Raw genomic sequence first — 7254 nt, 5'->3', positions numbered from 1 at the left:
TGAGTTCTAGTAGGTTTCCTGCACCAACAGTCTGACTTCTGGCTAGAGTGATGGTTGAGACACCATTTGGTTATACTGAGTTCTAGTAGGTTTCCTGCACCAACAGTCTGACTTCTGGCTAGAGTGATGGTTGAGACAAAAGTGTCTGATACACCATTTGGTTAAACTGAGTTCTAGTAGGTTTCCTGCACCAACAGTCTGACTTCTGGCTAGAGTGATGGTTGAGACAGAAGTGTCTGATACACCATTTGGTTAAACTGAGTTCTAGTAGGTTTCCTGCACCAACAGTCTGGCTTCTGGCTAGAGTGATGGTTGAGACAGAAGTGTCTAATACACCATTTGGTTAAACTGAGTTCTAGTAGGTTTCCTGCACCAACTACTAAATGTACCTTTACACCCACAACAGCAGATACTTTAAGTTGTATTTAAACATTAAACACATATAGTTATATGTAACAACCAAAGACTAAGAAATGTGTTTTCTTCCATTACCTCTTTCTATTCATACTTAATGTCGGAAAAAAAGTTAGAATCTATCAACAACAAACCATTTAATAAAATACGTTTATTTCAGGATTTCTCTCAGATCTACCCAAAAAATGCTAGCTATCCTATCTTGAACTAATATACTAGAGGGAAGGCAGCTAATCAATATAACCCACTGCCAACAATCGGGCAACACTTCTCTGGCCGAATATTGGGATTTGATCGTCACTCTTATAATGCACTCACGGCCTCAAAGTGAGTCCAGGCCCGCTAACTTCTGGGCAACGCTAGGCCTAATAAATAAAACATAAACCCCACTGTCTAAAACAATCGTAAGCGATTACAAATTATGATCATTTATTACAACACAGTAATTAAAAATATTTAAAATTATAAAACTGTGGCAGGGAATAGGCAGTGGTAGTTGATAGTTTAGAATAATAGAATATTAATGACGTTGCATTAATTAATACTGAACACTATTATAATAACACATTGATTAATCACAGTTTAACCACATATTGTCCAGACGAACATTAAAGGTCACGATGTTAGTCATGGAGTTCTGTTAGAAATTCTAAATGAACAAAAAATTGCTAAATTAAAAATGAAATATACAGTCTAAATATCAATACGTCCTGAGTGATAAAACTGGACTTAATTATGTTAATGAAAAAGTTATTTTTAATCAGTAAACAAAGTGTTAAAAACCGTTCAATATTATACTAGTAATAACTACCACGTATTTTGCTGAGTGATTGAAATAGGAACATGCCCGGGTGAACTGTGGAAGTTAAAAACACGTCATAATTATTCGATCCAAGCTAGCTTTGTTTAACAAAAAAAAATCGTTATAATGGGTGTGGACAACTTGTTTTTTGTGATACGTGCGAAATATCGGTTATATAGATCAAATTACTGACGTCATGAAACTTTGAATAAAACGAAGCACGAGATCTGACTGCCCTTACCCCAGGTTGTTGATATTTACAGACACTGCCCGTCGACTACACATCCAGTACAGAGTCTACTTAGATTTGATGGTCCGCCCATATTTTTTTAACTCCGCCGCTTACATGTAAAAGAACCTTGAAGGTAAAGGACCTTCATGTTAAAAGGTTTACTACTCCCTCCCCCACTCCCCTGTAGATGATAATAAAGAACAATTCGTTCTGATTTAAATACTTATTGACATTCTACAACGACTGATATGGGAAGTTTTACGAGCCGGCAAAAAATGATTACAATTTTACTTGTCTCAAGACATTAGTATTAGGCCTATTAATTTTTAAACACCACATTCTTAACCTAGTCTTTTAGGGATTTTTTAAGAATAAAAAAAAATTGAAATGCCCTATGGGACTAGGTTCATAATTTACTGTTTAAAAATGTAATATGCCTAATATTAATGTTTATGAAAAGTATAATTCTAAATATTACACATTTAAAGAAGGAGCAAGTTAAGGTTTTGGAAGTCTGCAAGTTTATAGCTAATATTACAAAAAACTACATTCACAAAGTTCTCTTTCAGGTTTCCATTTTTCCAACTACCATTTCTTACGGTCTGTTGCGCGTATTAATAATGGCACGTAAAAAAATTGCTTAGCAAAACTACGTTAACTTTGAACTGGTAGACTAGGGTCGACAGCACCCACCGCCAACTTTTGTCTGACCAAATAGTGAGATTGGATTATCACGGCCCCAAAGTGTGGAACGCGGTTTTCAGTAAATCGACTCGAACACGGAACCCTCAAATTCACAATATGTGCACGCTGCCACTAGGCCACACTCGACTCACACACGTATATAAAGACACATTTTGTCACAAGACATGTTTTTATTTACAACATGACTCTTCGTCAGCTTCTCCTGTCCAATGTAACGTAAACAAAGAAAATCCTGGCGATGATCAGTACAACTACTGCTTTTTTTAACGTCATTCAAATATTAAAACTGTGATCATGTTTAAGTTTTACTCACTGCTTAATTACTTTTTTTTGTTTAACAACAACAGACTTTAAAACCGTTTTACAGGTTACGGTTCTGAGCCGGTTTTATCCTAGAACAGGTTACGTACCTGTAGATGGTTAGGTAAGTTTCTCTTTGATACTCGACTAAAGAAACACATCATGCTAATAAAATAAGTTGGCAAACAACAGTTTATAATCAGAACGAAGTGGTATATTTTGAGGGGAACGTACCACATGTTTCAACAGAATATTGGTATGTCTTTTGCAGGTATGAAATACTATGATCCCCTCCAAACAAAATCATTTCAGTATGCTTATAAATTGTTGTTTGCCAACTTTATTATTAACTCCCTTTCCTGCTATTGATATTCTATTGTTATTTCGCTACTTAATCTTTTAAGCATTCATTATCCTGTTTAATCATGATTATTTTTATCTTTATGTAAACTTTTCAGTTGAACCTTGCAAGTCCACCATACCTAACTGTCTTTTTGTCTGACTTCTGTTGTACCTTGTAAGTCCGTCAGATAAAAATCAGTGAGGTATGACGGACTTACAAGGTACAACAGGAGTCAGATAAAAATCAGTGAGGTATGACGGACTTACAAGGTACAACAGGACCATACCTCACTGCCTTTTTATCTGACTCCTGTTGTACCTTGTAAGTCCATCATACCTAACTGTCTTTTTGTCTGACTTCTGTTGTACCTTGTAAGTCCGTCATACCTCACTGTCTTTTTATATGACTTCTGTTGTACCTTGTAAGTCCACCATACCTCACTGATTTTTATCTGACTTCTGTTGTACCTTGTAAGTCCACCATACCTCACTGATTTTTATCTGACTTCTGTTGTACCTTGTAAGTCCACCATACCTCACTGTCTTTTGGTCTGACTTCTGTTGTACCTTGTAAGTCCACCATACATCACTGTTTTGTTGTTTAACTGTGAGAGTCTAGATATGTTTCTGATTTTTCTGTTTAATCATGTGTGTATAATGTCCTTACAGTACAAGTCCATGATCTATTTCTGACACATATTTAACAGTATAAGTCCATGATCTATATCTGACACATATTTAACAGTATAAGTCCATGATCTATTTCTGACATATATCTAACAGTACAAGTCCAGGATCTTATATGTCAGAAACAGATCCTGGACTTGTACTGTTAAATATGTGTCAGAAATAGATCCTGGACTTATACTGTTAAATATGTGTCAGAAATAGATCATGGACTTGTACTGTTAAATATAAGTCAGAAATAGATCATGGACTTGTACTGTTAAATATAAGTCAGAAATAGATCCTGGACTTGTACTGTTAAATATATGTCAGAAACAGATCCTGGACTTGTACTGTTAAATATAAGTCAGAAATCATGGACTTGTACTGTTAAATTAAATATAAGTCAGAAACAGATCATATGTATCGGAAATAGATCATGAACTCAGACGCTTAAATATAAGTCAGAAACAGATCATGGACTTGTACTGTTAAATATATGTATCGGAAATAGATCATGCATGGACTTGTACTGTTAAAATCTTTGATACTTTGTTGTTTAATATTCTCAGTTTGTTATGGTTTTCTTGTTTCTCAGTCTTGTATTTTCTCTAAAGAACAAAATATAAAAAGAAAAGTTTCTTATCAAAGAGCGATTTCAAGTTTCATGTTACCTGATTATTTGATCAACAGTAAAATAATGGAAATATGACCCAAAATACGGTATAGCCTATGTCAATATTCAAAATCCCTGAATAACAAGCAATTTAAAACACTGGCTCTTTTTTCACCGTTATCAAAAATAGATAATTAAAATTATAAACTTGTTCGGAACACCTGCATAATTCAAAACTTACTACATCTGATAAAAACATTCGTTTTCCAACCTCTGTAGTGCAATGGTTATAACTTACCTTGTCACAGAAGACTTTTATCTGACAATACCCCCGGTGTATGGGGTTAACACCTTCTCTACAGTCGTCAAACGTGTCGACCTGTAAGTGCAGTGGCAGACCCTAAGGCAAAATGAGGACAAAAAGCAAAACAAAAAACTTTAACCCAACAGAAATAAAACTTAAATCAGCATACACATACAAGTAACGTGCAAAAGCTAAACTAAGACCAGGTAAAGGTTCAGTCTTCTCTCTGGACACGAGTTAGTGCGTGGTGTTCAGAGTAAAAGAACAAAAACATTAAAAGAAGAAATTAGAAGGATTACAACTAAATATCCGGAACATGCAACAAGTATTATGATACGAAAATAAAATAACAATAATTAAATATACGCGTCTATGGATTACAACTAAATATCCGGAACATGCAACAAGTATTATGATACGAAAATAAAATAACAATAATAAAATATACGAGTCTAAGAATTACAACTAAATATCCGGAACATGCAACAGAAACAAAGCATGAAATTAATAAACGGAAGGTTAACATGAACGAAACTAGGTAGCTATTACTTAATAATATCTGCTTGCTAGCGATTCAGTGCTTAGCGAGACAATAGACTATCTGCACTCAATCCATCGCGGGGATTGTACCATGAATTAAAGTGTTATATGCCTTGGACCTTACTGTTGGACTATCGGCAGTAAGATTCCCAGTATTTAAGGCATTCTTAGAAGCCCAAAGCCAATAGTAGCCCTTTGAGTTTTTACAAGTAAACAAATTCATTTTATCAATGCATTTCCTGCATGTTAGGTAGGGCAGCTTACAAATGCAAGTAAAATATACTTTTTTTTTCTTTAGGTTGGCGATCCATTCATGCCATGGTAAGTTCTTTAATGCTACATAACTTTGCCAAAAGATGACGCCTCTGTATTAAAGTTATAGGTAACTGACTGCTACTATTCAAGGGTTATATCAAAAAGCATCAGAAGTTCCGTAAACCTAATGTGTTTTAATACAGAACGTAAAACTATTAAGGAAACAGTGTTTCTGCCATGTTCTTATTCAGTATCCAAAGAGGGTTTCAAATCATTTTTTAAATTGTTAATTACAGGACCTCTATTAACTTAAGATACAAAAAATGTAACTTAGAAACATCGCCAATATTGCGATTATTCACACTAGCTGTTACTAGGAGTTCTTGCAGAATTCACATAGAAAAATGGGTGATTTCATCCTTTCTTGCTGAGCAATATTTCACAATCAGTGTTGTAAGAAAATATAAAACTATTCAATGATTAAATATGTGGACCCCTACCGGCAGTGAAGGTCGTTAATCAAGTCACTAATTTAAGGGTTAAGCAAGAATTTATTATTATTATTATTCGTTTAGGAAACGTTTAACAGTAAAACAGTTATGGCCTCCTCATCATCTCACAAGTTGTTACTATCCAGTAGGCATTTTAGATGTCCTTCTATAATTACAATAATTTCACTGTTCCATTATTCCAAGACTATGTGTTGTAGACTAGGCAATGTACTTGCGTAGGCCTAAATATTTGTTATTTAACCATACGTGGTTTTAAGAAAAAAAAAAGAAAACTCATTTTTATACCGCATTGATTGAAGATATAGTTAAGCCTAATTAAAAGTAGTTACCATTAATCTATACGGAACATTTGTTACAATACAATATAAATACTAATATTTATGTATGAAATAATTAAAAGTGTATAATCAAAACCCGATTATTATTATTATTGTATTGCTAAATTGGCAGCCAGAAATAAATTAAGATAATGCCTTTGTAGGCCATGTCACATCGTGACCTACGAAGATTATTAACGTGATTATGTATTTACATATTTGCTAAAAAATATTGAGGCAAAATTGTCGCTTCCTTAAGTAATTTGAACTATAGCGCGAGGGTTCTCGGGTCAATGTTCACTCACATGCATTAATATAAAATGGGATGTTCAAATTCCTAGTCAATAATAACCCCCGTTTCTATTACCCCACGAAATTACTTGTATGTTTTTGGTTGAGTTATACACAAACACGTGCTCAAGGTAATGTTCTAATAACTTACCGACTTAACTGACAGGTTTTAACCTGTAGCCAATTTTCAAAGCCTTGGCAACAAGAGATAACACGGCGCGCGTGAATGCGCATAACGTGACTCAATACACATAGAAAACTTCATTAGTTACAACTATCTACAAAAGAGGTCTATGACCGTTAAAATTAAATAAGTTATTTTTTGTTAATTAATTTCTAGATGTTGATATCTCTGTCAATAAAAAGAAAAGGGTGCTACTAAGTTAAGAAACAAAAACTGTTCAACAATATTAGCAGAAACTTTACAAGTAATTTTAACAGTTACGGTGGATATGAATGAAATAAAACCTCATATTAACAGTTACTAATTAGCTGTGGCAATCCTGGAACCAGATAACTCGTATTAACAGTTAGTAGTTGGCTATGTGAAGCCTAGAACCTGATAACTCATATTAACAGTTACTAGTTAGCTATGTGAAGCCTGGAACCTGATAACTCATATTAACAGTTACTAGTTAGCTATGACAAGCCTGGAACCTGATGACTCATATTAAGAGTTACTAGTTAGCTATGACAAGCCTGGAACCTGATAAATCGTATTAACAGTTATTAGTTGGCTGTGGCAAGCCTGGAACCAGATAACTCGTATTAAAATATAGTAGTTAGCTATGTGAAACCTGGAACCAGATAATTCATATTAACAGTTACTAGTTAGCTATCACAAGCCTGGAACCAGATAATTCATATTAACAATTAGTAGTTAGCTATGACAAGCCTGGAACCAGATAACTCATATTAACAGTTACTAGTTAGCTATGACAAGCCTGGAACCAGATTA

At 34.3% G+C, this 7254-nt stretch overlaps 1 pseudogene; it reads right to left on the bottom strand.

The window, feature by feature from the left end:
• LOC106475796 overlaps nucleotides 1-7254 on the bottom strand; it is a 24294-nt pseudogene that overhangs the window by 13191 nt on the left and 3849 nt on the right.

Source organism: Limulus polyphemus, unplaced genomic scaffold (genome assembly GCF_000517525.1).
Source record: "Limulus polyphemus unplaced genomic scaffold, Limulus_polyphemus-2.1.2 Scaffold9182, whole genome shotgun sequence".
Lineage (NCBI taxonomy): Eukaryota > Metazoa > Arthropoda > Merostomata > Xiphosura > Limulidae > Limulus > Limulus polyphemus.
Note: the sequence above shows the minus strand (reverse complement) of the source record. Positions and strands in the feature narration are given on the sequence as shown.